This window comes from Columba livia, chromosome 14, assembly GCF_036013475.1.
Source record: "Columba livia isolate bColLiv1 breed racing homer chromosome 14, bColLiv1.pat.W.v2, whole genome shotgun sequence".
Taxonomy (NCBI): Eukaryota; Metazoa; Chordata; class Aves; order Columbiformes; family Columbidae; genus Columba; species Columba livia.
This window is the reverse complement of record NC_088615.1, coordinates 710,002-734,249: the sequence shown is the minus strand read 5'-3', so window position 1 is coordinate 734,249 and position 24,248 is coordinate 710,002. Positions and strand designations below refer to the sequence as shown.

General features: G+C 51.8%; 1 protein-coding gene across 1 annotated transcript in view; it reads right to left on the bottom strand.

Annotated features, from left to right (window-relative positions):
* Positions 1–8,177: 8,177 nt before the first annotated feature.
* Positions 8,178–24,248, bottom strand: part of PRELID2 (PRELI domain containing 2) — a 57,930-nt gene continuing 41,859 nt past the window's right edge. The window contains exons 8-10 of the mRNA XM_065029392.1: positions 10,168–18,639; positions 9,647–9,765; positions 8,178–9,230 (exon numbers count right to left, since the gene is read on the bottom strand). The gene's annotated coding sequence lies outside the window, so the exon portion shown is untranslated. The remainder of the gene's footprint in view (positions 9,231–9,646; positions 9,766–10,167; positions 18,640–24,248) is intronic.

Genomic DNA, 24,248 nt, shown 5'->3' with positions numbered 1-24,248 from the left:
AATAATCCAGCGACTGAAAGCTGTTTTCCCTTGTTTTGATCTTTCTTGACCATTAAATGTCAGAAAAAAGGTGAAGCACTTTGCCAATTCGGGACAAACTAGTGTGGTGTGCTCCGTGCAGCCCGCACAGAGAGGCGCAGCACAGACACCGAGCTTGTCACAGAGGCTGAGTGACATGTTTCTGCAAATATCATACGTGTGACCCTCTGCAGTTTTACATCTACACCATAACAAGCTCTTCTCCTGGGAAACGTTCCCATGTTTATTTTACTCCTCTGAGTAAGAAATGTAAATGTCTTCTTTTCCCCTACATCTCCTGGCTTTGCTCCCCAGGATCTCGCAGAGCACCGTGTCCCCGCGCTGTGCTGCCACAGCTGCGCCCATGGGAACGGGTGACCCCGGCGGCTCTAGCGCCCGCGGGTAGTGCAGGGCCGGAGCAGATCGGAGCCGGTGCTCTGGCAGAACCGAGTTACCAGGGCAGGGTAAGAAACCTCCTGTTTTGGGCAGCAGGTGCGGGTGCTGCCACCCTGGGATAGGACACCCCGTCCTGCGGTGACACCTCGGCTGTGCGTGCGGAGCTGGGACCCCAGGGCTGACACAGGGAGAAGCTGGGCTTGTTGGAAGCTCATGACAACACTGACCACCCACGTTTTGTCACCAGGACTCCTTTGCTCCCTCCGCCTCTCCTGAAGCAGCAAAGTGCCTTTGCCTCCAAGCTCCCGGGCAGCCCAGGAACTCTGCTGAGGCAGCAAAACACGGCAGCCCAGCCCGAACCCCGCAGCTCAGCCTGAACCCCACAGCTCAGCCGGAACCCCGCAGCCCAGCCCGAACCCCACAGCTCAGCCGGAACCCCGCAGCCCAGCCCGAACCCCGCAGCCCAGCCTGAACCCCACAGCTCAGCCTGAACCCCGCAGCCCAGCCCGAACCCCACAGCTCAGCCTGAACCCCACAGCTCAGCCTGAACCCCGCAGCTCAGCCTGAACCCCGCAGCTCAGCCTGAACCCCACAGCTCAGCCCAGGCTCACCCACAGTCACCGTCCTGGAAACGCCACCAGTGGGGTGATGGTGACACCAGCACCATCCCGCAGTCACCAGCCCCGGCCCCGCTTTGCCCTCACTCTGCCTCTGGAAAGACAACTTCCCTCCAGCTGGACAATCCCATAACCTGCTGGGGACGGTCTGCACTCACACGTCCTGCAATTAAGAAATAATGGGCTTCCTGACATGATTGATTTCCATAGATTTAGTGTCAGCTCTGAAAGGACAGAGCTAAAATTATTGCAGGTCTCCAAAGCATCACCCTGACAAATCACCTCCGAGACCTGTTTAGATAAACTCCTGCTTATGCAGAGGCTGGATAGAGACGCGCTCCTCCAGAAATGGGGAAAACACCATGTGCGTCCTCACACCAGCAGGACGGGGAGCTGGAAATGCCACACGCGGGTGGTGATGGTGCCGCTCTACACGTGCCCAAGCCCCTCTCCGGGGACGCGCTGTCCTGCAGCTCGTGCGCGGGAGCAGAGACGGACCCGATCGGGTCTGTCTGGCAGACGGCCAGGCAGCTGAAACAAACAAACTCCTTAGCTAAAGGAAAATCCCCCAAACGGTCCTGTCTAGGGGTCACAAATGGCTTCAATCACAACCACTTTGTGTCTCAGCAGGAGTTCACGTGACTCGGGCCCGCTGAGCTCCGGGACACGGCAGAGAAACAAAAGAGCCAAATCCAGGCCAGACCTTCGCCATTTGCTCCCAGTGTCACACAAAACCTCGCAGCCAGGCTGGCCAGCGCTAAACCAAGAGATTCACCCCCTACAGAAACGTGTTTCTGTGACCTCACAATATGTGTCATTGGTTCTGCATCAAACACACGTTTTGGGTTGTTTTTCCAAGGAAACCTTCAAAAGCTGATGCTTTCAGTCCAATATGAGCAAGGAAACTTTCTGAAGTCTCGGGGACATACGTGGAATGCAAAAACTTCAACCCACGGGTTTTGAGCCAGGGCTACTTTTCACTTTCCTGAAGCGTGACAGAAACAGCTCCTGATTCCGGTTCTGAGGAAAAACTGGATTCTAGCACTGGCAGCTTTCCGTGTGGCTGAGCTGCATAATGTGACACAACTCTGCATAGTTATCTATGAAAATGATGAATGAGTGCAAAATGGAAGGAGCAACAAAAGCCATTTTGCTACGGCCTTGAAATGAAATGGAAGCTAAACTGAAAAGGTGCATGAGACACAGATCTCGGACACAGGCACAGACCCCCATCCAGGCCTGCGCATGGACCAGAAAAGGGGTTTATAACATCCTCTGTGATGGGATAGCTGTAACAGGGGCCAAAAACCCAAAAAACACACATGTGTAAACTTCAGTCTCCTCGAGCTGAAATCCCCAAGATTTTTTTGCTGTTTTGCTCTCTCCTACAACATCTGTGCTGGTAGAAGTGACAATAAGCAGAGAACACACTTGTCATTAACATAAGAAATAAACAGCATAAATGGAAGAACTCAATGTATATATTAACGGTAATGTATTGTTACCTCAGGAGAGCACGGGAACTCATGGACACACTCCTCAGGGGGACTCGGCCACAAGAGCACCGCGCTGGTTGAGCAGCTTGGGGTTTGCAGTGGGCTCGGGTCGGAGGCTGGTTGAGCAGCTTGGGGTTTGCAGTGGGCTCGGGTCAGGGGCTGGTTGAGCAGCTTGCGGTTTGCAGTGGGCTCGGGTCGGAGGCTGGTTGAGCAGCTTGGGGTTTGCAGTGGGCTCGGGTCAGGGGCCGGTTGAGCAGCTTGGGGTTTGCAGTGAGCTCGGGTCAGGGGCTGGTTGAGCAGCTTGGGGTTTGCAGTGGGCTCGGGTCAGAGGCTGGTTGAGCAGCTTGGGGATTGCAGTGGGCTCGGGTCAGAGGCTGGTTGAGCAGCTTGGGGATTGCAGTGGGCTCGGGTCAGGGGCCGGTTGAGCAGCTCGGGGTTTGCAGTGGGCTCGGCTCGGAGGACCCTGCACGCGCCCCAGCGCGTCCCCCTCCCTTCCACCTGCAAAACGGACTGGAAGCGGCGTTCACCTTCCCAGCCGCCCGTCCTGGAGATGTGGGGAGTCCTAGCAGTTTCACAGCTGGTCTGCACTTTCCGGCCATACGAAAGCAGAAGGGAGTAGAAGAGAAAAGGGGGTGTGAGCACGGCTGGTTGGGGGGAAAGGCTTTGGAAGCTGCTGGCGGGTTTGTGACATTGGGAGGGTACTTGGTTACAAAGCAGGCAGCATTCAGAGGCATCTCCTGCCTAATCGCACTGCCACCCTTCTGCAGAGGAGGCTGCAGATTGCTCTTCACCATGGCAATGGCTTTAGCAACGCAGCAATCAAAAGATGAAGAAAAATGCTGCATGGCTCTGCCTTTTACACTCTCACCATTATTTACTTACATCATGACTAATTTCTCTACCAGAAACAAAATGATGAACGCTACCAGGCCAGAACTTCTCAGTTGCTTGAAATTGCTTCTCAGCCACCTGAAAAGAGAAAATTCAGAGAGAGCAGCTTCTATTGCCCAATCCATCTTCAGACGAGAAACCCACCACCTAATCATTATTTATCTCACCTAGGCAAATGGCAGCATCTGTCTGGCTTTTTCATGATGCTGCAATGAAGGGACAGCTGGAAACAGAGACATTCGTTATAAGGAAACTTGCCCGCATTTAAGAAAGACAAGAAGAGAAAGAGCCAAAGGCAGGAGTGGGCGGCAGGGCAGCCCCGGGCTCCGGGCAGCCGTGAGCCGGCTTCCAGATTCCAACAGGAGAGAGCTATTATATTGCCTTAAAATGCACTGAACTGGGACACTGACTACCAGAGCGCAGTGTTTTCTGGTGTGGAATGACGTGGAAGGGGGAGGGGAGGTGGTGTGCTTTTTAAAAAAAATGTTTAGTAATGCAGCTACTTTCTGAGGAGAATCCAAACCTTTTTCTTGTTAGATTGGAATCTTTAAACAATAAAGGTGACCGTAACCATCAATACGGCCAAAACACTTATTACAGTGCAAAATTTCCTAGTGGGAATGGGGCAGATGAATATTTACCTTTTAAATCCTCATCTGTCCCTAAATTTACCAGTGTTTTCTCACAGTGAAGCCCTCAGCACCTTTCAAAGGTGGAGCATGAAGAGGATTAACTAAGGATATACATTAATTTGCTAAAGAGGTTATCTTGGTTTCATCCATGTTCTAGAGCACCAGAAGACTTGCTGTCCAGACTGATGAGAAGATTGCAGATGTGAAATATTAGGAAGAGTTTTACCAGTCCAGCTGTGGTTGGTTTTCATGGTGCCATTGTGCTGGACAGCCGCGCTGTCGGTGTCACCAGCGCCCGGTGCCGGGAGAGCAGCGTTACCAACAGCAGAATCACAGGGACATTCCCAGCGGGGTGGAGGTGACGTGAGTGGCAGAGCAGATGGCCCTTCCCCGGCGCCTTGGGACAGAAAGGGGCTCTGCGGCTCAGCACCGGCCCGGGCTGAACCGGCTGCACTGAGCTCCGGCGGGACCCCTGGGCCGGCTCCGGCTCCACGGGAACCGTGACTTCCAGCCATGGTTATTTCCCTCTTTCAGAGCTCGTGAGCATGCTCTTTGATTAAACGTTAAAATGGCACCTAAATTAGGCCCTTTTTCTGAAGACCATGAGGCTGCTTTTAAACCGCAGGCATGTGTTAAATGAGGAAGAAGTTAACTTCAGGAACCTTTGAGCAGGATGAAGTGGTTGCCAGCGAGAAAGGATGATTAATTCATGCTCTGTAACGAGCTTACGCAACGAGGGAAGCCGTTCCTCTCCGTTTTCCCCACACTGCGCAATCTGCCTTGACACTTGACCAGTCAAAAGTCCATTAAGAGGAGCTTCATTATTGATATTGTAAATTGATTTAAGATCAAATTAATTATACATGCTCGGCCCAAAACTATTGCAGCTCTGGAGAGGAGTCGCGAGCCGCCCGCTCTCCAGAGCCCTGCAGACGTGGAAATGAGGGAGTTGTTGAATACTGTAAGCACCTTCATTTCAATGCTTCCATGGGTTGCGTTATTTTTAATATAGACAAGTAATTGCATACAAACTTTGTTCAGTCCTGGGCAGTATTTTGGACCGTTGCACTCAAAGCCTCATGGAACAGTTACTTTTTGCTTTTACGTTCAAGATATTTTTCCAAGTAGTTGGAGTTTGTTTGCATGGACTTTTTTTCTTCTCTGAATCCATTATTTGCACCCAGCTGAGATGAATAATAGCATTTTATCACACCACATGTACTCGTCAGCCGAGAGGAATACTCCCTGATTCATCGTCTTTTTCTCTTTTCTCCCATGAAATGCTTCATCAGCTCTGATGATGTCAAAAGTGTATCAGAAGCCAAAATTGCGGTTACCACTTCATCACCCTTCCCATTCTCCAGGATGAAGTCTCAGTATTGATTCCAGCTGTTCCTGTGCCAGAAGCCCTGTCCGAGCCGCCCCGGGGTCAGCCGGGGGCCCGGGGGCCCTGCTCCCTGCCGAGCCATCGCCGGCGCTTCTTCACCGGACGGATGGAACCTCTGAGGTCAAGACGTTTTCCATGGCCAATTGGATCGTCAAGTGAACACCATTTTTCCATGGAAAGAGTTAAAAGGTGAAATGGGGCTTGATCAGGGCACAAGTGGAAAGTACCGGTGCGAGCAGCAACCCGTTTTCAGATAAAAGCGTGTATTTGTAGGGATGCTGTTCGTCAGGCGCCGTGCTGCCGCAAGAGCAGCGCGTGCGGTTCATTTGTTTGCAGCCTTTACCTTGGTTTCTTTACCGCACAAAAATACATTTGCCCATTTCAGTAAACTCTTCCGCACAGATAAGACTTCATTTGTTGGCACCCTGTAACACTGGGAATCCTGAAACTGATAAAAAGGGGAAAGAGCGAGACGGTAATTGAGAACAACCCCCCATGGCCTCGTTAGCGACACGCCATGCTGAAAAATGAGTTTGTTCGAATCTGTGTGCAGTAAACAGTCCGTATGATGCACGATTTGTAAGTGGAGCAGCAGTCCTGGAAAGGGTTTCAGCCTCAGCACCCGCTGGAGCAGGAGCGGTGCCGGTCGAGGAACACGGGCGGCCAGCGGCAGGAGAGCGCCCAGAGGAGCCGAGCGGCGGCGGAACTGCGAGACAAGGGCCAGCAAGGACAAGAGGGGACAGGGCAGAGAGCAGCAGAGCGGACAGTTTGTACCCGAGTGCTGAAGGACACGCCGTGCAAGAAAAATAACACCAAAAACAACCACAAAAAAACCCAAAGCAGATTTCTTTGGCAGATCTACCCCCTGTAGATCATTAATCAAGAGCTTCAGTTTCAGCAGACACCCCGGTAAAACAAATGGACAATGAATTCCTCCTATCAATGAAAAGTGATTCATAACCACTTTTCGTTTGTATCCGCAGTAATGGAAGAAGATTAAATTCAGCTTTCTCCAAGTACTTTTTTTGCTGACATTATGAGGCAAATATATTGATAGCTGCTTTCTTCATTTGAAGTGTAAATAAAGAATAACAACAGCAAAAAAAAAAAAAAAAATCTATTTTCAGAGCTCTCATTGGGATTTTAGTGTATTTTTTAAAATCCCCATCATTTAAACGTTAAAATTATATTTCATGTTATTCTGCAATTTGGAATGTTTCCAAGGGACCGGCTTCATTTTTCTGGATTTTCCAGAGTCCATCAGAAAACGTCAGAGTTGGCAAAGTTTGTTCTGGATTTCAGAGAGACTGACTCAAGCCCATGGCAGCTCTGGTCTGTACCTCAGCAGCTCATTTCACTTCCTAGTGTGTCTGCAGTTCGTTCAGTTGTTTTCCTTGTCCAGAGCCAGGAGGGTCACTGACAGCACTGAAAACACTGGGCTCCTAATCTACACACTCGTAAATGTAAATGGTTTCTTTCCAAATATTTCTTTTGTATATTACAGTGAAAAGAAGTTTCCAATAACGTAAAGGACCAACTCCTGGAGAAGGACAAACACTGGTTCCATCTTAAAGGATGCATTTAGAAATTACATCTCCCTTTGGCAGCTGGAAAGATACTGGAACCCATTATTCATCAGTCAAGTTGTCAGCACCTAGAAGATTAGATGGAGGCCCTAGAGATACAGGCAATATAAACGTATAAATTTCTCAAGAATAAATAGTAAAAGTAAAATCAAACGTAGGCAGGATTCAGTGAGGGAAGAGGAGGGCTGGGGAGGGACAAACGGCGCCGGCACCGAGGCGGATGGGACGCGGCGTCTCGGCCAGCACGGCTGGTGCACGCTCCACGATCCGGCCCACCGGGGACACCGGGAAAGCGCCATCTGAACAAATTAACACAACACGAGCACGAAGTGTGTTCAAAATCAGCAGCCAGAGAGCAGTTATTGGTGTCCCCTGCGGGGCTGAGAGGACAGAAAGGGACCTGGGGGTGCTAATTGACAGGAAGCTCAACATGAGCCAACAGTGTGCCCAGGTGGCCAAGAAGGCCAACGGTATCCTGTCCTGTATCAAAAACAGCGTGGTCAGCAGAACAAGGGAAGTGATCCTTCCCCTGTACTCTGCATTGGTGAGGCCACACCTGGAGTATTGTGTTCAGTTCTGGGCCCCTCAGTTCAGGAAAGACATTGAAGTGCTGGAGCGGGTCCAGAGAAGAGCAACACGACTGGTGAAGGGACTTGAACATAAGACCTATGAGGAGAGGCTGAGGGAGCTGGGGTTGTTTAGTCTAGAGAAGAGGAGGCTTAGAGGTGACCTCATCACTCTCTATAACTACCTGAAGGGAAGTTATAGCCAGGTGGGGATTGGTCTCTTCTCCCAGGCAGTTAGCAATAGGACAAGGGGGCATGGGCTTAAACTCTACCAGGGGAAATTTAGGCTGGATATTAGGAAGAAATTCTTTACAGAGAGAGTGATCAGGCATTGGAATGGCCTGCCCAGGGAGGTAGTGGACTCGCCGTCCCTGGAGGTTTTTAAACTGAGATTGGACATGGCACTTAGTGCCATGATCTAGTAAACGGACTGGAGTTGGACCAAGGGTTGGACTCGATGATCTCTGAGGTCTCTTCCAACCCAGTCGATTCTGTGATTCTGTGATTCTGTAATGAAGCGGAGACCCCTGGGTGCGCAGGCTTGGGCTGGGCCAGGGAAGACGCTCCACATATATATACACACACAAGTGAAAAAAGACCATTTAAAGGGTGTATTTTTAGCAAATATGTAACAAAAGTATTTTGGATCATTCACTCCAAGTGCCACATTATCAAGATGTGTATAGTCGTCTCTCAACCCTTATGGCTGAAATTACCTTACCTGTCCTCTCTGTTATTCTTGGTGACAAGTGAACAGTATGAATGCTCTACAATAAATACACTTCTCATACAGATTAGGCCAGATGACATAGTGCTAACAAACATACCCATGAAAAGAAAATAGACCTGCTAATCTAGAAAGATTCAGATGAAGGAAGAAGCCATCAATCTGACAAGAGTTATCAGTTTGCTTTTCTTCCTGTGCTACCACAGAGATCTCCTGTCAACGTACCTACCTTGCTACTCGGATTATCCATGAACTGCAGCTGGAACACGTTTTTTCCTAAAAAAATGGGGATTTGCCAAAAACATGGCATGTTAAAGCTACTTGGGTAGCACCTGGATTCTAGAAATATTTTTCCATACTGGGCACTTATAGTCCCAGTCAACTCCACGATTCAATTTACAAAAGTAATTAGGATGTTTGTACATCATTAAGGACTCTAGATCCATCCTATTAAAGAGTGAGCTGGATGGAGCAGCAAGCAACCTGTTCAAAGGGTTATGGCAAGATGAGTCCACGAAGAGCACCATGAAGCAGCACGCGATCTCCCCACACCGCCAGAGCCGTGGATCCTGTCCCGCTCGCCAGCGGCATCACTGCTGCTGATGCCGGCCCGGCGGGTGTGCTGCCAGCACCCAGCCGCACTGCCAGTGCTGAGCCGCACTCTTGCAGCTGAGGAGCCCGCGCTGCCGCGGGTGACGAGCCCGCGCTCCCTGCAGGTGACGAGCCCGCGCTGCAGACCCTGCGACAGCGTGTGAAGCGATTCCGACCTCGTGCCGGAGCAGCGCTCTGACCTCCTGACGGCAGTAAGCGCGTTTGAAGTCTGCCGCAGCCTCCTTGTCAATACTGCTCTCGTCACCGCCAAGTCAAGTTAATAAGCACAGTTCATCAGCCCCGTCCCTCTGACTGCTTCTTTCCTGAAGGGGAAGATAATGCATTTAACGTGTCAGATCTTTAAAGAGCTCTTCCGTGTGCAGCCTGTGTTCACTGCTAATAAAATACATTTTACTCGGCTGTTTTGTTCCCCGTGTGCTGCATGCTCTATTGAATTTAAGATACAGCTTCTCATCACTTGTTTGTAGGAAATAGTCATCTGAAGATTCATTAAAGCGTTCTGGACCTCCAGTTGCCGTGTGTCAGGTGCCATTAAACACGCGCCGTTGGGAAGAGCAGCCGGAGCACGGCAGCGCTGGCAGGACCCGGCGACGCTGCTGCTGTCCCCTGGGCAGCTCCCCACACCTCCCACACGGGAAACTGCCCCATCTCCTTTGGACTCGACCCCCTTGGTTGTGCTGCAGGAACGGTGCCGAGCAGCCCCAGACACCAAACTCACCCCTTCTGTCCTGCTTTTCCGAGAGGAATTGCTTCCCAAGATGAAAGAGTCACTCACTGGCTTTCAGTCCTTGCTTCAGACAAGTTCTTTAGAAAGACACAAGCTTCAGGATGTTTGTCCTAAGAAAAATTAATGTAATTCATCACATTTTGAGATCCACCAACCACTAAAAGTTAACATCTCCCAAAGCTTCTCAATTGCAAATTCCTTTCCAACACGCAGCTAAAAACAACCTCTGAAATGCAAATAACACGGCAACCTACACAAGATGATCTATGCCATGCCATCTTTTTCATGCAAATAAATTAAAAGATGAAAACGTAATTTAGGGTGAACCGCATTGTGTAATAAAATAAAAGAGTGACATTGTGTCTGCAAAACTCTGAGTGCAACGCGTTGCTGCCATTGCTGATGGAGGTTTAACCTTCCCAAACATGGAGCAAAAATATTCTGATTTATTTAGTTTGATTTTGTATACAAATCATTTAACGGCTCCAGGCAGCTCAGGAAAAGACACTTACTTCAATTTCTTTATGTTGGTGTCATTTCAAGGGAAGGCAAAGCGTGACTCTCAGTTGGGAGCAGCCAAGGAGAACTAAGAGGCTCCTGGAGCAGCAAAGCAGCCCAACCCTGCACACGTCTGTGAGTGCGGGACGAGCCCCTCGCACGTTGGCGGGTTCAGAGTGCGATGGGACGTCAGCGGGCTTGGATCACGTCTGGTGAGAAACCATCAAAAATGCATCCTCAGAACAGGATAGGAGTTGTGAACAAACGAGACCTGAAAGATGAACCAAAAGGTACATGCTGAAGAAGTCAGCAACAGCAGCAAAACCTAATGTTATGCTGAGGTCAGTCGGAACTCTGTGTCAGCAGAACCAAGCTGGTGGAGACATCGTCTCTTTCTGGGGGGCTGCTGGAGACCAGTCGCTGCCGTGGCGCGGGGGGACCAGGGCGCACACGGAGCCCCGGCTGCTCCGGCGAGCTGCCCGCAGCCGGCGAACCGCATTTCCCTTCCTCTCACCTCACGGTTAACGTCAACGTTTGGGATTCTGCTCTGCTCTGTTAAACTTCATCAAATGGAGGGGAAAAACCTCTTTTGATAAACTGAGCGGACAAGATCAAGCCAGCTGGGGTAGTTGTTCTCCGTTCAACAGGACTCTGCAGCCTGTCCGTACAGCTCCGCTGGCTGCTGTGCCACACAGCTCGATTAGTCTGGGACCTATAGCAAAAGGACATATAGATTTGTTCACTATCGCTGTGCGGTGAGTTGGGCGGGTGTGGAAGTGTCCTGCTGTAAATACCGGAGGCAGGGCCGGCACGAGGAGGAATGCTGGGGCTTTCTCAAAGGGGTAGCTTACACAGTGTGTAAATCTGAGCCCAGTGACACCACCCTGAGCCCCGTTAACAGCAAAGAGCTTGTCCGAAGCTGCAACCAGACAACAGCAGCTCAAGGACACCTGGATCAGGCACCAGCCACGGCAGCCAAGGCGGGAGAGAAGCGTCTGCTGGCACAGCCAGGACAGACGGCTGTGCCCAGGACAGACGGCTGTGCCCAGGACGGACGGGCTTGTGCCGTCACGGACACAGAAATTGCCACTAGCTGTTTATAAAAATCCAAGGGTTGATCTACAAGGCTCTCCACATTTCATTCTAAATCACAAATTTTATCCAGGTAAAGACATGGGCCTTAATTTTATTTTTATTAATATTAATAGCAGTAAGAAAAAAAAAGTCCTATTAAAAAGCAACAGCTACTTATAAATGAACAGACCTTTCCTAAATCAGGGTCATTGCTCCTGGTAATGATAAGACGCTGTCAGGTAATCATAATCCTTACAGAGAATGCTCTGCCTTCACTGCTGTTCTCTGACAGTAAATCTGAGCCAATCTGTCTGGTTCTTAAAATATAATTCCCCTTTACTAGAACTGATCTTCTAAAGCGGGCTGAAGGACGTGTCTTCTCATTCCTTCCTTCTCCCTGCGTTTTCACTGGCAAAGCCCCAGAAGGGAGGGCTGTTGTGTGCATCCCCGGCGCGCACGCCTTGCAGGAAGGGGACGCCTTCACACAGCAAAACGTCACCAGCACCAGCCAGGGACCGCGAACCCCGACCTGGGCTTGAGCTCCACCAGCGAGGCCGCGCGGCCCCGGGCCCGATCCCCGCTCCTCCGGCGGGCCCCGCGGCTGCGCTCGCTAACGCAGCGGGGTTAGAACACTGCCGGCCCCGGGGCAGGTAAAACTTTGAGGTGAAATTGTGTTACGAGCATGAGACATTATCATAACACAGCAAAAAGCCTTTCAGGCCTCTTTTCTATTCAGTGCAAAGCAGCCACATTTCAAAATGAAGCTGTGGACCTGCATTTCCATTTGCAGACTTCTTTCAGCAGGCGGCAGATTAAAGCTGAGAGAATAATCCACAGCAATTAATTTATGCAATGAATTTAGCCTCATTTTCTGTTCACAAAATGTCTGCAAGCCATTTACCATTCTTCCTGGTTTACTCATTATTCGCAATTATTGCAGTGTAACTCTTGCTCTGCAAATTACTCTTGAACAATTAGCTGAGTGTATTTTAGAAGCTATTTGGGTTGGTTCTGATTTAACACACGGGGCACATTGTCTCTTCGTTCTCTACTCACCGTTGAGGACGAGAAGAAAGGGAACAGATGTGGCCGGGATGCAAAGTGCTGCATCGCCAGCTGTGCCCAAAGCCTCTGCTCGCTGTCCTGCGCCCGGCTGGCCTGTGCAGCGGAGCAAACGGCGCCGGCCAGCGCGCCCTGCTCCCAGCCCCTGCGCGGCAAAACGTCTTCAGAAAAAAGGCACGTTTTGAGAAACTGAGCCGTTTTTGTGTCTCTCTGAATATTTTCTTACATTGGTTTAAGTGTATGTTTTCACAAGCATTTCCATCAGCATAGGGAGGAGTCACTGCAACGATAACAGATTTCCTCCAGTTTTCACCACAAAAAGGAGCAAACCTCCAGGAACGTCACCAGCGAGGCACCAACAAGTGGCGTTTCAACAAAAACGGGGGGTTACCGGTGGGTAAAGTGGGTGCTGGAAAAGTCCATGCAAGTTACCACCAGACTGGCTTCTGAGGTGCAGAGGCGCTTCAGCATTTTAATGTGCTGTTGGCTTAGGAAATACATACATTACAAAGTGCAAAAAAGAGCTTCTGGAAAATACATTAAGGCAATTTGCAAATAATTGCAGTGAGCTGGGCTATTATGACTTTGACTTCTGAAGTATAAAATCTCCCAGAGATAATGATGATAATCATATTGAAAATAGTTGCCACCCTTTAATCTTCGAAGACAAACCAGAGATCTTTGGGAATTTGGGACCCTGTCACTCTAATTGAACATCTGACAGGAAAGTAATTAGAGTGGAAAGCCAAGGGTCGCTGATTGCCCGTGCAGAGCCCGTCAGCTCCCGCTCGCCATCACCCAGCGCAGCTCCTGCATCTCCCGCACAGGTTTCTCATTTAAATAGCCGCCGTGCCAATAAAGGGGCTGTCAGACAGACTATTTCCAGAACAGATTTGGATCTCGGTAACTCGCACGGGGCATGTAAAGATTCACCATTCATTATAAAGGCAGCTCAGGAAAAATGGCACCAAAACACTGGAACAAGAGCCATTTGCTGACAATTCTGTTAAGATGCAGGATTGCTACCTGGAGCTCCATTTTTCTAAAGACAACAGAAATACATCAAAAGTCGGCTGTGCGGAGGCAACAGCACCATTTCCAGCAGAAATGCTGTTCTGATCCCCAGCCCGTTTTCTCTGGGCACGGGCCGCTTCATTGCCTGTTGATTTCCCGGGGGGCCGCGCCGGGGCGATGATGCTCAGCTCCTGCATCCAGCCCCGGCCATGTCACCCCGCGGGCTCTTGGCACCGGGGCTGGCCTGGAGACACCAGCAGGGCCCATGGGAACCGCAGCCAGGCCCCTCCTGGACAGAGATTTGAGAAAAGAGAGAGGCAAAAACTGCCAGCTCCTGCCGCCGTGTTAAAGGAGCCTCCCAGAGCAGATTTAGTTCAAGAGCCTTGGAACCCGGTGGAAAAATCCTTCAGAAAAACCACTCCACAACAGCCTTTCAGGCTCAGTGGATGTCTGTCAGTACAACACGGGTGTGACACGAGACGTGGACATGCGGAGAAATCAAAAGCTCCTCTGTAGAGTCAAGTCAGTAGCCGCTATCAGATGGTTGAAGAGAAACGTAAATACCAACTGACAGTCACAAGATAATTCATAGACTTTAATTAGCGTGATGTATGAAGGCAATTTCGTCCATGATGCCTATCTTTGGGAAATAATTTTGTATATTTTTAGTTGAAATGCTTGTATCACATTATATGTTCTCATCACATAGCCATGTTTCATCCTGGCTACTTAATAATGATATTTCCTCTGCTTTTCATATATTCTTTTAGGTTTTATTTCAGGATGTATCAGAAAAGCTCCTGGAGGCTAGTACCTATTTTTCTTGTTTAATGTATGAACCCGATTCCCATAGAGAGCAACAAAATATTCTCCACCTCAGGACAGAGGACTCTGCGCAGCCTGATGTGGTGGGGGCTGTGCCGGCCCACAGCAGGGGCTGGACGAGATGTTCTTTGAACATCCCTTCCAACCCAGAGCACCCTGCGATTCGGCACTCCATCCGAACACAGCGATTAGGCTGTGGGGCGGGTTCTTGGTCTCCGTGGCCCTTTGCTGTGCCCGTCCCTGGGCTGAGCCGCCCCCCGCAGTGCCCCCGCCCCAGCTGCAGGCACACTGGGGACAACTGCTGCTCCAGCTGTGACAAACAACCTGCCCCCGGCGACTCCCGATCCACCTGCCACGCCAAGCAGAAGAGATGGGTTTGGCATGTTTTGAAGCAAATGAATAACCAGCATGGATGCTATTTGTATCTTCTAGGTTTAATACAACTTGATGCAAGGCTGAGCTGGGTTAACAGAAAACTAAAAATAGCTGCTCCTGCTATCAGAATTGTTCACTAAGTTTGACACAAGCCAACATCTGTTTTTATTAGGAACTCACAGGAGTAATTTATCTAAATGAAATTGCAACACAAAATTAGCATTATGCAGCTGAGCCTGGTGCCTTCGCTGTTTTGAATCTTTATACAGCTTGCAAAGCCAAATGAAGAAATGCCAAAAGCATCCTGAATTTTCCTGCTACCACTTGTGGAATGTGTCAAACGTGCTCAGCTGAAGAGAGTTGCCCCTCCATCCAGGCAGAGGACAGACGAGCAGCACCCCGGTCGTCTCTGCACCCAGATCTGCACCACCTGGGCACCTTCGCTGCTGACACCCTTGCCACCCCCTGGAACTGGCATCCTAGCTCCCAAACCTTCCCTATCAGCAACATTACACCAAGAAACACACTCCACCTTCTCCCATTCCCAGGGTCTGGCTCTCCCCGTCTCTCCCTCTACCTGCTCACACAGTGCAGTCGCTCCGGCGCTTTCTGCTTCACAGCCGGGTGATCGCTCCATCGGAAACAGATGTGCAGCTGCTGGGCAGAGCGAAACACAGGCGGAGGCTGCGGGGGAGAACATGCTTGTTCAGTCATAAACATCCCCAGCAGCACCCTGGGGAAAGCAAGAACAACTGGAAAGCACTTTGCTTCTCTGGGAAAAACGGAAGGCAACTGAAGAAGCACAGCATTACGGGACCGAGGGGCAAGCACAGCGTTATGGGACCGAGGGGCAAGCACAGCGTTATGGGACCGAGGGGCTAGCACAGCGTTATGGGACCGAGGGGCTTTCTCCCCTTTTTCCTTGCACAAGTTATATTTTTCAAATTGCATCGTGCCTGTCGCTGGCGTTCCCTGCGTTATCCATCACGAGCCGCAGACTGTCTTTTTGGGATAGCATCCCAGGGTCACCGCCTGCCCCCGATCTGTCATGCTGGCAGTGACATCAGCTCTCGCGAGGAAGGAGCCGCTGGCTCAGGTCCATGTTCTGCTGCCCCGGCTGCGGGGGCTGCTGAGCTGGGGGGTGAAGAGGAGACCAGCCTGGAGCCGAGCAACCACACGCTCTATTCCTCCCGTGGCAATGCAGCCATCACCCCCCCCAAAAAACAGCTTACTTAACAGTTTCCCACTTTCCTCCTTTCTAAATCTGACATGGTACTCAAAGACAGCACTAACACACCAGCGGGGACAGGCCTGAGCTGCACAGCGTCCCCAGAGCTGCTGGCCTTGGTTTGTACTGCACAGGTGACCACAAAGCTTGGGCTGACACCTGTGTCTGAAGTTTGACTCAAGCCTGAGCACATATGTGACTTGGTAAAAGCACTGCTCCCTGGGAGTACGTAAATATAAGATACATCTCCTTTCAGTCAAGAACTGGAGCATTGCTTGCATTTTACACACATGCTGAGCTCCCAGAGGAGGAAGAACTTTGTACTCACCTTTAATTGAAGCCTGACCTCAATTTGCAGGCTTTTCAGAGCAGGGCTGGAACTGGGCAGGTTCAGTTCTGCCTGACCAAGGACTGTGGCAGTTCAGTGCGTCAGCGCTGAGGAGCCAGCGCTCAGCTCCGGTCCCCGCTGCCCAAAGCCGAGCCCAGCGCGGGGCTGCAGAGCCAGCGCTCAGCTCCGGTCCCCGCTGCCCAAAGCCGAGCCCAGCGCGGGGCTGCAGAGCCAGCGCTCAGCTCCGGTCCCCGCTGCCCAAAGCCGAGCCCAGCGCGGGGCTGCAGAGCCAGCGCTCAGCTCCGGTCCCTGCTGCCCAAAGCCGAGCCCAGCGTGGGGCTGCAGAGCCAGCGCTCAGCTCCGGTCCCCGCTGCCCAAAGCCGTGCCCAGAGCGGGGCTGCAGAGCCGGCGCTCAGCTCCCGTCCCCGCTGCCCAAAGCAGTGCCCAGAGCGGGGCTGCAAAGCCAGCGCTCAGCTCCGGTCCCCGCTGCCCAAAGCCGTGCCCAGCGCAGGGCTGCAGAGCCAGCGCTCAGCTCCGGTCCCCGCTGCCCAAATCCATGCCCAGCCCATGTCTGCAGAGCCAGCGCTCAGCTCCAGTCCCTGCTGCCCAAAGCCGTGCCCAGCGCAGGGCTGCAGAGCCAGCGCTCAGCTCCGGCCCCCATTGCCGAAGCCGTGCCCAGCCCGCGGCTGCAGAGCTTACCCGCCCCAGCCCTGACATCCAGCACATGCGCGTCCCAACCGCTGAGCTGAGGACCAGCATCTCCAGCATCTCCGGTGTGCTCTTCATCTGCTCGGGGAAAAGGCTGCAGCTTTCTTCCACAGGACAGAAAAAAGAGCAAGCACTTTATCTGCATCAGTTCCTGGCACGGGCGCATTCCCTCACCTCTGTCCCAAAGCAACACGGTAACTCAGGTGTCAATTAAATTAATCCATCTGAAATATTCACCTTACACCAATTGGGTAAAACCACCTATAAAACCTCCTCCAAACAAGGTAATTTGCTCTTTCAAGTCTGAGTCACGTTGGCCTGAGAACACAGCGACTACAACAGGTACACTAGAGACACGCAAAGGGATTTTAATTGCCTGAAACTCCAGCGCTGTCAAACGGTAGGACAGGGAGGGAGCAGCCTTTGCAGTTATCTCTCTGCTATAGGTGAGTAGGGTGTTAGAGCTTGAATCGCTTCTACATTGTAAGGCGCTTAAAATAGCAATCAACTTTTCTTATTCAAATAGATACGTGTTTTCCAGTCCCGTGGCTTTCTGCGCGTGCTGTGAGCCAGTAGCTGGGGCACGGAGACGGGAGAAGCATGGGAGGGCAAGAGCCTGCGTGCTGCGGGGATGATTCCCGCAGGCAGTTCTCCGCGAGGCCGGGACCGAGCTCCTGCGCCTGGGGGTCCGGCGGGGGGCGCCAGGGCGGGGGCTGCCCCAGAACGCCCCGCGCTGACCCCACCCGGCCCTGCGGCTCCGCCGCCCGCAGGCACCGCTGCCTGCCCAGCTCACCGCGGCAGCCCCGACGCGGCCGTGTGGCTGTGCCGCTGCGGTGAGACGGGGCAGCTGGAGAAGCTACAACGACCAGGAGCTAGTGTATGCCCATATAAAAGTCTCTGTTCAGCTACACATTCTCTGAACAGAGCTTCGTTTCTCGTATTAGTGAACAAACGTAATTTATTCTCCCGCTCTGCTGCTGACTCTGTTTGAAAGCAGCTCCCCCGGAGCATCCCCCTCCTCCGCTTCCCACCGCTGAATCCCTCGGAGCCAGAATGCACATTACGCCTTTAGAAAGCAGCGAAATGAAGATGTTAATTATGAAAAGAGAAGCTGCCAGGATTATTAGAGATGTGTCGAGCAAATTAGAAGCTGTTATTCATGTGGAGAATAGTTTAGCATATGCTTGGAATTTCTTTTCATCTATTCAAACTCAAGACTCTAATACACTGAACTACATCTTGTCCCCACGCTACCTACCTGTGGCAGGCTTATCACAATGAATCCCCACGCTTCCAATTTATTTCTGTCTTGCAAAGGCACCTTTTTGGCACAGTAACGCACTGAAATGCTGCCAACAATTCCCTCCGGTGAACGGTGATGACTGCGCTGTGGTTTTGAAAGAGAAAGTCCTACAGATGGGTCCTTCAGATCAAGTTAGCATCTCCTCAGTGCCAGCCAACGCTGCCATATTGCAGCTTAATTAATAATAGCCTTCTCTGGAACTTACTCATTAAAACAACAACAAAAAAACGCATAATGCAGCATGGCAGTTCCTCAGCAATTCTCACTAACCTCGCGTGGCAGCACTCACACCCCTGCTACAGCAACGGAGAATTTACATGATGAAATGGCCAGAGTGTCAGTTGAGAACTGAAAATGCAACCAAGAGATACTTGTCTTAAGGGTTCTTGCGGCGCTGATGGGGTGGCTCGTGTCTGTGCAGAAGAGAAGAGAGCGCGCCCGGGCTGCTCGCTGGCCCGGGCTGCACAGCTGTCCGAGCTCGGGCTGGGCTTCAGGCATTCGCATGCTTTCTTGAGCCTTGAATTTCATTTGCGTGCTTTCTCGAGCCTTGAATTTCTAGTTCTCTTTCCCTGAAATGAGCATGTTGTAGCTGTCACAAATCTGTGTGCACACATAATCACACAGTCAATGTGTACGTGCAAGCAAGCAACTGAAAGTGTACGAGCTGGAAGTAAGCGTGTGTGAAATGACAACGTGCTCACGAGTTACATTAGCGTCTGTTTATTTCTAGGTATGATGTTCTGAATAATTTGCTGCAAAACTGCAAAATGAGTTTCTTTTTCATGGTGCCTACAGGGGTTAAGAATGGCAGTATTCAGATACACTGAATATTGAACGTAGGTATCTTATTAGGTGCAAAACACACGCTCTGTGATGTGCAGGAGAAAGAGGCGCCACGGGAGGGAGCAGAAGCTTCTGGGTGCAGAGACCTCGGGACCACACGAGCTCCCCGAGACCCACGAATCAGCACCTGCCTGTCAAAGCTCAAACCAATATCACAGACCACAACCTCGAGAAAACCTCCCTGAAGTGAAGCTTCAAAGGCAGGAGATCAGCTCCGAAGCACGAGGTCCCTGCCCAGCCTGCAGTGTCAAGCTGTCCTTAGTGCCACCGCCCCCCTCCCCAGCTGCCACCCAGCGCGGGTATGGCCAGTACTAACGTGATGCCATCGCTACACAGAAACACAAAAGTTCGCTTCCCCAAAACACAAGTGAAGCTTGAAGCACATTGACCAGAAATGTCAAAGTCATTAATAAAATGGGGGTTAAAAAAGAAGGTTATCTTGAGGTAATTGTAGGCTTTAAACTAAAGGAGTCATGCTAGACTCAAAGCCGTGTCACGTCACACAGATACATAAATAACACTGACAGATTAATGCTGAATCCATAAAGCAAATCAGACTCGTTCGTTCAGAAGCTTTCACCAGCAGCTCTGGATGAACATTTGTACACCACCTTTGGAGCAAAGCAAAGCACAGAGGGACCCCAGAGAGCCGCAGAACCTGCCTCGTGCGTGGCTGCTCCAAGCACAAACGCCTCCGCGCGGGGAGCGGCACCCCGGCCGGGGCACAGGCGCCGCTGGAGCAGCGGGACAGACGGCTACAAAACTGAGAGGCTGTCAGTCCCGTGGAAAAACCTTGTGCTTTGAAAAACACACTTTAAACTTAAGTTTAAAAATCCACATGCACACTCAAACCCCTTCGTGTTTGAACTATGTTTGTTTTGCTTCCCTCTCCTGCTCTTCTCAATTGCCTCCCACTCTGCCCTCTCAGTTTCTAATGAGAAACAGTCCAAATCTGAGTTACAAATGCTAAATATACAACCTTAGGGTCACATCCAAATCATGTTTTCTTTTTAGATCAGGTGCCTCTCTTACTTGGCAGTCCAAATACAAAAATAAAACATTTATTTTTCCAAATTTAGCTGCACGTTCTACTATTTGCCTGCATTAATTCAGCAGCAAAGTTCTCGAGAAGAGCTCTGCCCTCAAGCTCTGGTGGTGGCTTTCCATCTATTCCAACAACATACATCAAAATTTTATAAATGCCCTAAAATATGCTGCAGTCTAGTTTTCTCTCTTTGAACACGCAAAGAACTCGACTCCATCTTATTCAAACACTCAGTGACTGGTAATAGGAACAGGGTAATTTGCTGGCTGGTGCTGGCGGAGGGAAGGGAGGAAAGATGCTGCTGCTGCTCGCATGTGAAGCACTTAGTGCGAACACAGCGCTGCTGCTGGAGCGGCCGCACTTCTCAGCCTTTTATCACCCTGCCCCTCTAATCTTTTCCACTTCTGAGAGAAAGAAAAACCTTCTGAACATGAGCTGCCGCTGTCACCACGCTGCGCTCAGAGCTGCCTGCCCTCCGCACCAGCATCCCCGCCACTCAGCCCTGCTCCGGCCCAGACCCGGCTCTGCAGCGCTATCCTGCCCCCAGACCCCGCTCTGCAGCGCTATCCTGCCCCCAGACCCCGCTCTGCAGCGCTATCCTGCCCCCAGACCCCGCTCTGCAGCGCTATCCTGCCCCCAGACCCCGCTCTGCACCCCTGTCCCGCCTCAGACCCCGCTCTGCACCGCTGTCCCGACTCAGACCCCGCTCTGCACCGCTGTCCCGCCCCAGGGCTCCCAGCAGCAACCCAGACATGGCCGGACAGTGACTGTGAGATGCTGATAGCCTCGGAGCGGGCTCAGCTGTCCCCATGTCTCCTTCGGCCAGCACTCGGGCTGGCACCGTGTCCCCAGTCAGCCAGTCTGGGGGGGCTGGCACCATGTCCCAGCCAGCGAGGCTGGGGGGGCTGGCACCGTGTCCCCGACCAGCCAGGCTGGAGGGGCTGGCACCGCGTCCCCAATCAGCCACCGGCCGAGCCAGGCAGCGCAGATCAGCTCGATCTGCACACACGGAGCTACCCAAGAGTTAATTAACGTTCTGATTCTGTTGTCCTCTCCGAGAATCAGGCACGGGAAGCTCCAGAGATTTCTCTCCTCCCTGGCAGGCCAGGACGCCGGGCGCTCCATGCGCTTGCATCTTCCAGAATTACTGCCACTGACTTTAATCAAGCTCTCCCCAGACTCACCAGCTTGGAGAGATTAAAGCAAGTGAGATCGCGCCAAAGAGCTTGTGTACCGTGCAGCTTTCCCTGTAAGCTTTTACAGCTCTGTAATTGAATTCACATACAAATGCATCACAATTATGCTATGTAAAAAGCCATGCTGACCTACTTTCAAGCCAATTTATATGTAATCCATGGATGCTTTAAGTCACTTTATAAACAAAATAACTTTTTTTGTCTTTGTTAGACAAATGTAACCTTTACCAGCAAAATCAGAAAAACCAGCAAAATCAGAGCCCGTCTATTGAGAAATATTGCACAAGGCTTACTTACAATAAATTATCTTGCATTTCCATATAATCTTAATAATTCATTGCTCCTCTGTGCACCACGGCTGTTGCAGCAGCCGCGGCCGGGCTGTGGCGCCGAGCGCAGGATGGAGCCCTGGGCACGGTGCGATGCACAGCCGGGAAAAACCACCCCAGACCGCCAGACGGGAACAACACCGTGACAAAATCTACACTGCTTGCGAAACTGGACTGTTTCGATGCAATTGCCCGCAAAAAGAGATCTACCCAACACATCTGAGAAACAAACGGAAGGAAATACACATTCTGGGGCAAACAAGACAAAACAACAAAAACCTGCCAGAACAAACGTTCACTTTGAATGCACGTTTTCCTATTTCCACATTTATATTGTCTTTACAGCTGTACAGAGCTGTGATTCAACACGGGGGCTCTCACCTCCCCCCAGCCCTGCAGATCTTTCTGCCGGTGTCACGGAGACTCCGCAACAGTCAATTTTAGGCGGACAAGAAGTTCCAAACCAGACTTGATTCTGGCCGGAAAAGTGTAGCCAATAAACCGCCCAGAAACAGGGTTTATACAATTATTTAGCATTCCGCCAACATAAAATACAGGTTCGGGTATCAGTTGAGGAGGTTATTGGGGTAGGACAAGATAAGAACGAGGATCCACAACGTGCACTCACACACTCACGGGATACAAACCCAGCGGCCCCTCAGGACACCCACGAGAAACAACCCGTGGCCGGGGCCAGGCGGGGGCTCACACTGGCCCGGGTTGGGCACGGGCTCGCCCAAGGCTCCATCCGGCAATAACCACTCACCACACGAGGGGTTCGGCGCTCTCGGTCTCCTCACACGGGTCCCAGTCTAAGGGGGGGCTCCAGTTCACAGACCCGCCGCCCCCAGACCATTCCCAGGGGTCTGCGGCGGGGACCCCGTTTTCCAGCCCGCTCAGCCCCGGCTGCGGGCGCTGAACACGGTCCGGAAGCTCCTCGGCTTCTCCGGGCTCCTCCTTTGTTGAGGACCCTGTCGATCGGCTGAGGGTCCCACCCTCCTGCCCCCGGCTGGGGGAGGTGAGGTCGCCCCTCGGGCCCACCCTGGGGGTGACCGCGGGGACAATGGGGCACAAAAGGTGCTAAAGAGCCATCGACTGCCCATCGAAGGCTCCGGACCTCGGGGATGTGCAGCTGCCACAGCCCGTCTCTCCCCGGTCTACGTGCAAAGAGAGAGGGAGAGGGGACAGGTCACCTCTGGTTTGGGTGCCCAGGGACAACAGGAGCGGGGGAAGCGCAGGAGTCGCCGAACCGCGGGGCGGGAGCAGCGCCGGAGCGGGGCCTCCCAGCAAACCGCAGCACCCACCTTACCCGTGTAAACAGGAGCTTCCTCCCATGTGACACTGAACACCTGCCGCAGCAGCTGGAGCTCTCCGAGGGAACTGGGGAAGGTGTGTTCCACAGCGAGCGGAATTCACTCGCACATCACCCCCCTTCCCATCCTCCCTTCAATTTTAGCATGTGAGCTTTGTTACGGCATTTAAAAAGTTACAGACTGCTGGCTGTTTAATCTTCTGTCTTAAATAAGTCAAAGCAAATCATAATTCTATTACTGAATAAATAAAGTATTAAGACATGAAATAATTGTGAAGACCCCAAGAAAGAAGTGATCTGTAAAGAGCTCACACGGAGCAGAACTGCAATGTGCTCAGCTCCTGGAAGGCTGAACTTGTAAACTAATTACTACACGTAGATCCCCGTTTGGAGGCTTTGTTGGATGTGCACGCGTGTCCTCCCGGAACAAGAGCCCGGCTGAGCCGGTCCCGCCGCCCCCCGCTCCGCCGGCTTCGTTTTGTGCTCCACTTCACAAGCAATAACTGCGGGATGATAAGGAATTGCAAAACAAACAGAAAGCTGCACAGGGCTGGTGTTTGGAAGCCCTGAGCATGAAAATCCATTTCAGAGCCTATCTCCCCCCTCTCTGAGATAACCCCGCCCCGCGCGTGCTGCGTGAATCTCCTCGGAAGCATAAACAGCCCTCAAACTTGACATGTTCTTGGCACAATTGGCACTCGGAGCACGGGACCTGGGCATCCCGTCCACCCGCAGTTTGCATGTCCACAAGCTCTCCTCATAGTCGAAAGAGGACAAAACCGGCTATTTCCTCCCACAGAGCACAAACCCCAGCGCCCATCCTCTCCTTTCGCCCCTTTGAAGGTGAATCGTTCCCAGCGGGCAGGGTAGCGGGGGGGCACCGGGGTGGGCTGGGGGTGCCATGGGAGCGCGGTGTGGACTGGCCCCTCACGCCCCAGTTCAGCGTCGGGTGCACAGCGCTGGCGCTGGGCTCAGACTGGGCGGGGAGCAGAGCCCAGCTCAGCGCTCAGCCCAGGCCCTGGTGAGCCCGGCCTTCATTGCAGCCAACATGAAGAACAGTTGAAGATACACCACTCCCCAGGGCAGGACCCCCCCCGGCAGGTGGAACCCCATCACCACCACTTCCACCACTGAGCAGTGTGGGTGGGAAATTCACCAGCAGCATCATTTTTTAGTATTTTGTTGAACGTTTTTCCTTGGGAACATACGCTATGTCACAGATACATATGCTTTTAAAATAATTATGAATAATATTTTTCACTATTTTCCCAACACTTTTCACGGATGAGCAGAAGTTCCGCGCTCCTTCATTAGTAAGGCAAAACATTCTTCTGTGTGTCTACAACTACTCCAAATTGCGTCTTCCACGACCCCAGACAGACAAACTCCTCACCCGCCGCCGTGTCACCAGGGCACCGCGGCGCCGTCCCGGACCAGAAGCCGAGCTGCTTTA